Raw genomic sequence first — 10,251 nt, forward strand, 5'->3', positions numbered from 1 at the left:
GGTAATCAGGAGCCCACCTGAGGGAATACAATTCAAGTTTTGGTAATCAGGCGCCCACCTGGAGAACAAGGGAATACATTCAAGTTTACAGTCAGGCGCCCACCTGAAGAACAAGGGAATACATTCAAGTTTGGAATCGAGAACGAAGGGAAGCAGTTCAAGTGTTGGTAATCAGGAGCCCACCTGGAGAACGAAGGGAAGCAGTTCAAGTGTTGGTAATTAGGAGCCCGCCCGGAGAACGAAGGGAAGCAAATACTCAAGTGTTGGTAATCAGGAGTCCGCCTGGAGAACGAAGGGAAGCAGCAATTAAAGTGTTGGTAATCAGGAGCCCACCAGGAGAACGAAGGGAAGCAGTTCAAGTGTTGGTAATCAGGAGCCCGCCTGGAGAACGAAGGGAAGCAATTATTCAAGTGTTGGTAATCAGGAGCCCACCTGGAGCAGGAGCCCGCGTGGAGAATGAAGGGAAGTAGCTATTCAAGTGTTGGTAATCAGGAGCCTGCCTGGAGAACGAAGGGAAGCAGCAATCCAAGTGTTGGTAATCAGGAGCCCACCTGGATAACGAAGGGAAGCAGTTCAAGTGTTGGTAATCAGGAGCTCACCTGGAGAACGAAGGGAAGCAGCTATTCAAGTGTTGGTAATCAGGAGTCCACCTGGAGAACAAAGGAAACCAGCGGTTCAAGTGTTGGTAATCGGGAGCCCACCTGGAGAACAAAGGAAAAGCAGCAATGTTCGAAGGAAGACGATTCAAGTTCAGCGATCAGGCGCCCACCTGAAGAAAAGGGAAAACATCTCAGATTACAAGTCGGCAACAAAGGAACTTCACCTGGAGAATACAAGTCAACAAGGCAACAGGAACCACAAGATCAAGTTTGAAGATATAGATAGGATTTTTGTAATGCATAGATCATAGTTTAGTTTCGCTTCTTTTTATTTTATCACGGTGTAATAAGGAGTTCAGTAAGCAGTAGCAGCAGCAACAATAGTGAAATCACAGCTTCATGGTAGTCCCAGCTACCAAAACTTCCCGAACTACACTGACCTGATTCCTTTATAGCCAAGGATAGGTAGGCCACCTCGGAAGCAGGGTGCGGTCAAATCTTTCAAAAATGCTTCCCACGGAGTATTCAAACGGGCAAAAATCGCTCGTATCCGCTCACTTTATTTTTGCACGAAAACTCTTCATGTTTCCGAGCAAAGAGGGGCAGCTGTGAGCACGTGATTTTTGCCCTATATGAATTACTCCCACAAATTCAACACAAAATAATTTTTCCCATTATTTGCAATTTTGTGGATTTTTTTGTGGCATTTTCTGTCAATTATTTGTATTTTGTCCGTGCATACTTATTTTATTCAAATTAATGAAAAATACAAAAATATGTTGTACAAAAATATGTTGCATTTGTATTTAGGACTTAACTTTGCATTTTTGAATTAAGTAATTAATTAGTAATTTTATAAAAATGGAAAATAAAAAAAAATAGTTTATTTTGCACCTTTGAATTGTGATAGTTTTTCATTTAAAATTTGGTTTAATTAATTGTGATTTTATTTCTTAGAGTTAATCATTTGATTTGTAGGATAATTTGATTTAGGGATTGATTTAGGTTTTGCATTTTAATTTTGGAAAGAAAAAAAAGAGAGAAAAGAATTTTGAAGAAAATAAAAGGAAATTGAAAAGAATGAGAAAAGAGTTAGATTGAAATCAGATTTTTGGGCCAGTCTCATTTCAATTTTTAAGTCCAAGTCACTTTCCCCTCTAAAACCCGCCCAATTCCAGCCCAAAAACCCCTGTGACCCGGTCCGGTTACCCCATTAACACCAAACGACCCCACTAGAGGAAGAGAGACTCAATCCCAAGTAGCAAACCATTCTAGTGCTACGATCTCCCATGAGTGGATTCTCGATTTTTTTAATGAATCCTAACTATTACCATTTTCTATTATGGAGATGTGTGTGTAGAAGAAACAGTATATTGATAAAGAAAGTTTTTTCCGAAGTCCAAAGAGCGATTAGGTTGAAAAAATAAAGGATTTCTAACCATCTTATTATCCTATAACACTATAACATAGACCAATTAAACGAAACGAAAAAAATAAAAAGAGATGATAGAGAATCCGTTGAGAAGTTTACCTATATCCAAGGTATCTATTCTTACTATAATACTTTGTTTTAACTGTATCGCACTATGTATCATTTGATAACCCTCAAAATCTTCCATCTTTGGTTCAAATCAAATTTCAAATGGAAGAAATCCAAAGATATTTACAGCCAGATAGATCGCAACAAGACAACTTCCTATATCCACTTATCTTTCAGGAGTATATTTATGCACTTGCTCATGATCATGGTTTAAATAGAAATAGGTCGATTTTGTTGGAAAATCCAGGTTATAACAAAAAATTAAGTTTCCTAATTGTGAAACGTTTAATTACTCGAATGTACCAACAGAATCATTTTCTTATTTCTACTAATGATTCTAACAAAAATTCATTTTTGGGGTGCAACAAGAGTTTGTATTCTCAAATGATATCAGAGGGATTTGCGTTTATTGTGGAAATTCCGTTTTCTCTACGATTAATATCTTCTTTCGAAGGCAAAAAGATTTTTAAATCTCATAATTTACGATCAATTCATTCAACATTTCCTTTTTTAGAGGACAATTTTTCACATCTAAATTATGTATTAGATATACTAATACCCTACCCCGTTCATCTGGAAATCTTGGTTCAAACTCTTCGCTATTGGGTAAAAGATGCGTGGATCAGATATAGAAAACAAAAGAAATTTGGGCCCTGTTCTCTCAAAACATCAAAACGCTCTTAAAAAAGATTACGCGGAATCAGACACAAAGAAGGGTAAAAAGAAAAAACAATACAAAAGCAACACGGAAGCAGAACTAGATTTGTTCTTGAAACGTTATTTGCTTTTTCAATTGAGATGGAACGATGCTTTGAATCAAAGAATGATCGAGAATATCAAGGTATATTGTCTCCTGCTTCGACTGAACATTGGTTGAATCCCAGCCATTGATCTTGTTTCATCCAACGGCCGAGGAACTCCCCCCTTTCTCGCATAATTGTGTCCGAAACTTCAGAGACTATTCAGTTCACCCAAGCACCCTTATACTTCGTCTTCTCCACCCTGAACCCTAATCCGCCATTGTCATCGGCGCCGGCTCCCAAACTCCACCAAAATAACCCCACGGAACCACCAGGACACCCTCATACTGAATCCATAATCCATTTCCCTCAAATCCTCCTCAAACTTCTCGAATCTTAAATCCAAAATCCGAGTTTCTAAGAGCCAAATCCAAACCTGAGCATGCAAGATGATTGCTCCAACCTTCATAAGTTTTAGAATCGATCTTGTCACGAAATAGTATTGTCCGCTTGTTCTTGGTTCTTGACAAAGAACAAGCGGTTAACATTATTTGGCGATGAAGTCGGAGATTCAGGCCTCGAATTCAAGTTCTGTGAGGTGAGTTCTTCCTCTATTTCGATTCATTTTGGTATTTCGGCTTCCGTTCTTCTTCTTATCTTCTTTTTCTTTGGACAACTCAGTTGAAATTCGAATCAGGTTTTAGCCGGAATTGTTAACTGTCCGTTTGTTCTTCTCTAGTCCGTCCTTCAATCCTGTTTTGTTCATAGCATGATTACTGTCTCAATTTCATATCAGTTTAATCACCTGGCTAATGAAATTAGGCCCATGACCTAGTTAATTTACTGTTATGTAGTTAGATTGATGAGATCATTCAATTTTGTTTTTTGTTTTGGCTGCATTGTAAAGAAAGGGTTCCAAGTTTCTTTTTTGGGGGAATTTTTGGGTCAGCTCTAATTCGGGGATCCCTGATTGTTTTAAATTGGTTTCTAAATATCAAAAAGCCCAAATGGGAATTTAATTTGGGTTTGCAGACCCATGACCCATTAAAGGTTCAGGTGGTAATAACAGGGGTATTGGAGGGTGATTAGGAATTTAAGTTGAGGGAATCTTGTATAACTACCTAGGGAAGCTTCTAGGAAGCTGGGGAGGGGGACTGATTTGAAGCTCTGAAATTTAAATAAGGGACCCCTAAGCAAAAACGAAAATGAGAGAAGGACTGAAGGGCAAAATTGATTCATATGGGCTGCCCTAAATACCTTGCCTATAAAGGCACTCTACCTTGCATTTCAAGGGAGAGGAGAAAAGAGATAGAAAATACAGAAATCAGAAACGGCTGAAAAAAATAGTAGAAAAGTACTGTTCCATTGAATATTTCTGTAATTCTTGAGGCTCTCAACTTCTGAAACAATTTCTGGTTCACTAGGGATTGAAAAATGGTTTGAGCTTGGTTTTCTTTTTAAAAAGAGTTTGGTTTTGAAGTTTGCTGTGGATAATGCTCGATTGAGACTGGTTTTTGGAGTGTTTCACATTATTTTTCTGGGGTTTTGCTGGTGCTGGGTTCTACTAGTTGGTGCTGATCTATACTGACTTCGTATTTCTTTGTTTCCTCTCTTATCCCAGGTATATTTTGGCCCTTATAGACATCACTTAAGTGTAATACGAAGCATGAATCTGGAAATATGACAAAATTGTTGTTTGTTTGTTTTAAATCTTCTCTTCCTTTTAATCCCCATGTTCTGATTTCTAGTTAGTTAAATTTTGTCTAAGTTATATAGCTGTGAGTTTATACAATGCCCTGCAGCATATTGATTATTAATGAGATTCCCCTAAACGGCTGTAATTGATCTGTGTTTAATAAGGGTTCATTTGTCTTTGCCCACCTTGTAGTTAGATGTTTGGCTTGTAATAATTGGACTCTCATTATAGTACCTGATTTTGGATTGCCACAAGAGCTTGAGGAACTCAGTGAACTGTTTTTGACTGCGTTTGGTGTTCAGCTTTGTTAAATTGTATATCTCTGGTATTGGGATCCTTCATTGTTGCAAATTTCAATTGAATGTTATAACATAGTGCAGTGTTTGTGCAAGGGGTGGTTTGATTTCTTTCTTAGATGATAATTAGTATGATGTCGTGTTATGAGAAGGAGAAACAGGTTTAGTCTGCTTTAAAAACTGGAATGCTTCGTCAATCGATTTGAGTGTGAACATTTAAAAGGGGAAGCATCATTATCTAGTTAGTGTTTTCAACAATTTTCAATTTTCTGGTGTTTAAATGATTATCAGGAGAATGTGGTTAACTTAATAATGGCTTTCAGTTAATTCCAGTCAGTGCTTCAATGTCTAGTAATTGTAGGTTTAATTTTCGTGGTTGTTCAATATCAGGTTCATAGGTCTGTGATGTTTAAATCTTTTGTCACTACATTTCTTTAAAGATTGATCGCTTTCTGCTGTGTTCGGGTTTGACACGCGAACCTCCCTGGTACTCGGCGTCTGCGTGGCTTCACAAAATTGGGCTTCTCGCATGGGCTCTAATGGAATTTGTTGTGGAGATCCACCTTTGCAGCTTGTTGGTTTTAGTGGGCTGTTGGGCCTCACGTCAGGCCAGGCCCAGGTGTGAAACAAAAATTGAAGTAGACCTCACGCCTTAGCCCGTTTAGATTCATAATTTAGATTCAGCTTAAAATAAAAATAGTTACAAGTTCCTTAAGCTTTATTTAATTGGTAAGCCTTTTTAGTTAATTTGAGGTGAGTTATTAGCTAAATCACAATTGAATGGCCCTCGTTTTATTTAATTTTAATTTTGTTTTATCCTTAGAAATCGAGGCGTGCCATTTAGCAAATTTTCATGGTCCTCGCAAAATTTCAAACACGTAGTTGCTTTATGCGCGTTATTTTAATAAATTACCTTCCTAAACTCGGGTGCGCATTTATGTGACCCAAATCCAAATCTCAACAGTGTTAGATAAAATGTGTCGTGGACCGCGGGTGCATTTATGTGACGTGGTTCAAGACGTATTTTAGATGACGTTGAATTTTTCCTAAAATTAATTAAATAAAGCGGTTAAGTTAAAAATGCACATAGGTTTGAATATGTATTAAAATTAGATAATAGGCCAACAATAACAGTTGAGCGACCGTGCTAGAACCACGGAACTCGGGAATGCCTAACACCTTCTCCCGGGTTAACAGAATTCCTTACCCAGATTTCTGTGTTCGCGGACTGTAAAATAGAGTCAATCTTTCCTCGATTCGGGATTTGAACCGGTGACTTGGGACACCATAATTATCCCAAGTGGCGACTCTGAATTTAATAAACAAATAATCCCATTTCGATTGTCACTTTAAGTTGGAAAAAACTCCCTTATTCCCCTTTGCGGGGGTGTAGGAAAAAGGAGGTATGACAACCAGCCCCTCGGGCTATATCTCAGATCTCAATGGGTAACCACACTCACTGGGGGTGTACAGACTCCGGGAGGGGCCCCTTACGGCCCAAGCGCAATATCAAGCCATCTCGTGGCATCATAAACAGGCTCTCGGCTTCATATCAATCACAAGCCACCTCGTGGCGTACAATCTCAGGCCCTCGGCCTCATTATCATAATCAGTATATCACTGTTGTGGCGTGCAGCCCGACCCAAAAGTATCCTCACAACACAGGCCCTCGGCCTTACTCAGTCAGAATATCATAAGCCCCTCGGGCAACAGTAAAACATGAAGCTCAGCACAAAATATCTTTTAAAAATATCATTTAAGGTGTTTAAAACAGAATAACATAGCTGAGTTTTTGAAACCAGTAAAATATGGCATGACTGAGCACAAATGTGAAATCAAATAGTGAGGAAAATATCAGTGAAAATCCCCTAAGGGTTCAAACAGTTGTCACGAAGCCCAAATATGGCATTTATCCCAAAACATAATAATATCAAATAATTAGCTATTAAGTACGCAGTAAAACCGTCATTCGGGCTGGAATAAGTCACAATCCCCAACGGTGCACGACCCCACGCTCGTCACCTAGCGTGTGCGTCACCTCAACATAGCCAAACGCTGTGTAATCCGGGGTTTCTTACCCTCAGGACAGCATTTAAAATCATTACTCACCTGAATCCGGCCCAAACTCTAGCTCGCAATGCCTTTGCCCCTCGAATTGGCCTCTGGATGCACGGAATCTACCAAAATCAGAACGTAATCATCAAAATATGCTAAAGGAATAAAGCACACTCGAAAATAATCGAAAAACCATGCAAATCCCGAAATTACCAAAACCCGACCCCCGGGTCCACGTCTCGGAATTCGATAATCTTACGTCATTAGATTCCTTATCTCCCCACGAGTTCATACATATCAAAAGTTCCAAAATCCGACCACCATTGGTCTTTCAAATCCTCAGTCAAAGGCCTAAGTTTCTAAGCCCTAGTTTCTCCATTTTTGGCTTAATTTCCTTTACTTTCAGCCCCAATCCGTGAATTAATACAATAGAAACGAGTTTTAGGTCCAAATTCCTTACCTCAATGAAGCTCCCTTGAAATCCTTCTTCAATAATCGCTCAAAACTCCCGAACTCGCTTTTAAAAATGGTGAAACCCTCTGAAAATCGCGAAGGGAATAACTTATATGTTCTGGTCTAGGGATTTCGCATTTGCGACCAAAAATCCGCTTTTGATCAAAAGTATACCAAACCACGTCCGAATGACCTGAAATTTTGCACACACATCCCAAATGACATAACAAAGCTACTGCAACTTCCAGAATTCCATTCCGACCCCAATATCAAAATCTCACCTATCAACCGGAAACGCCAAAAACTCAATTTCGCCAATTCAAGCCTAAATCTACTCCGGACCTCCAAAACACATTCCGATCACGCTCCTAAGTCCCAAATCATCTCCCGAAGCTATCCAAACCATCGGAACTCACATCCGAGCCCTCTAACACATAAGTCAACATCCGGTTGACTTTTCCAACTTAAGCTTTCTTAAAAGAGACTAAGTGTCTCAAACCTTCTCAAAACCTTTCCGAACCCGAGCCAACCAACTCGATCACCTATAGAACCGATAAACAAAGCAAATAGAAGCAGAAATGGGCGAAACAGAGCGGTAACTCATGAGACGACTGGCCGGGTCGTCACAATACCAAAGAGTTTTTGTTCACTGTTCCCAATTCTTGAGCGGCAGAAAAGGTACTCTTAGATGGTCTTGACATGCTTTGACAATTATAATGAGTGTTTTGATCGAAGGATCCCTCTTCATTTTCAGATTCTTCAAGGGAGCACATAGATCTAAGCTCTTGCCCTCGTCCCTTTCCTGTCACGACCCTAAACCTCGATCCGGTCGCGATGGCGCCTCTCGTGAAGACAAGGCCAGCCAAATCCAACCCAATTTGCCATTTTAGACTAGTTAATATTAATAAGCAATTTTTGCACAATTAAATAACCACAGTCTAAACAAAAGTTTTCTTTATTAAGTGCGGAATACAACCCAAACACAGCCCAAACCGTGGTGTCACAAGTCACGAGCATCTATCAGAGTATAAATACAACTACAAGGCCTAAAATATACAAAAGAGGACTAATAAACATAAGGAAGAAATGCGGTGCTGCGAACGCTAGCAGTCACCTCGCTAAACTCCGATAAACTTAGCCTCCGATCAGCTCAAAACCCGCTACCGGGTGAACAAATACCTGCATCTGCACACAAGGTGCAGGGAGTAAAGTGAGTACTCCAACTCAGTGAGTAATAAAGGTAAATAATAACTGAGAAGAAAGAAATCCCGTAAAACAAACCATCATGCTGTGTAGAGCAGTGTAAAACCCTTTGAGAAAAGTAGTGAAGCAGTGAAATCTTTGGAAAAACGTCTTAGCTCAGTTTAAACCTCTTTTGGAAATGACTTTTTCAGCGGTTACGCAAATGAATGCAAAACAAACAGTACGGATAAGCACAAAAAAATCCGCCCCTCGGGCACAACACTCAGTTATCAGGTAATGCCAGGCAATCAGGTAGATATTGCATGAAGTAGCACAGACAACAGACAATGGCAGACAAATGAAATATGGTAAACACATAGAACAGTACCAATACCGCTGCGGCGTGCAGCCCGATCCACATATCGCTGCGGCGTGCAGCACGATCCATTTATCGTCGACGGCGCTCACCGGGGGTGTGCAGACTCTGGGAGGGGCCCCTTACAGCCCAAGTGCAATAAAAAGCCATCTCGTGGCATCAAGTCTAGGCCCTCGGCCTCATCTCAGTATCAGTATAACACTGTTGCGGCGTGCAACCCGATCCAAAAGTATCCTCACACACAGGCCCTTGCCCTTACTCAGTCAAAAATCACATAAGCCCCTCGGGCAATAGTAAAATATGCTGCTCAGCCCAAAAATAGTATAGGAAATGTCATTTCAAGTGTTAAAGCAAAATAAACTTGGTTGAGTTTTGAAAACAGTGGAAAATACATGACTGAGTTCAAGTATAAAATCAAACAGTGAGGAAATATCAACAACCATCCCCGAAGGGGTTCAAATAATTCGACGAAGCCCAAATATGGCAATCAGCCCAAATTATGATGATAACAAATAAGTTTCAGTCAAATATGCGGTAAAATCATCAATCGGGACGGACCAAGTTACGATCCCCAACAGTAAAAGACCCCACGCTCATCATCCAGCGCGTGTCTCGGCTCAATACAGCACTACGATGTGCAATCCGAGGTTTCAAACCCTCAGGATATCATTTACAATCATTACTCACCTCGAACCGGCGAAATCTCTAGCTCGCGACGCCTTTGCCCCTCAAATCGGCCTCCACGCGCGTCGAATCTAACAACAATCAGAGCGAATACATCACAATATTCTAAGGGAACAAAGCCCAAGCGAAAACAATCAAAAAATATCAAAAATCCCGAAATTAGCAAAACCTGAGCCCCGGGCCCACTTCTCGAAACTCAAAAATGTTCACATCATTAGATTCCTTATCTTCTCACGAGTTCATACATATCAAAAGTTCTCAAATCCGACCTCAAATGGTCCTTCAAATCCCAATTCAAAAGTCTAATTTCTCAAGCCCTAGTTCTTCAATTTTAGGCTTAGTTTCCATGAATTTCTAGGTGGATTTCACAATATAATCGAGTTTTAAGACCAAAATTCCTTACCTTAACGAAGTCTCTTGATTTCCCTCTTCAGAATCGCTCCAAAAACTCCAAGGTCGAAGGCAACAATGGTGGAATAAACCAAAATCGCGCAATGAAATAACATATAAGGTCTACCCACGGCCTTTCCGCATCTGCGGTCCAAGTTCCGCTTCTGCGGTACCGCATATGCGGTCCAACCATCCGCTTCTGCGAAAATTCATTAAAGTCCAAAACCGCTTCTGCGGTCC

Source organism: Nicotiana attenuata, chromosome 6 (assembly GCF_001879085.1).
Source record: "Nicotiana attenuata strain UT chromosome 6, NIATTr2, whole genome shotgun sequence".
Lineage (NCBI taxonomy): Eukaryota > Viridiplantae > Streptophyta > Magnoliopsida > Solanales > Solanaceae > Nicotiana > Nicotiana attenuata.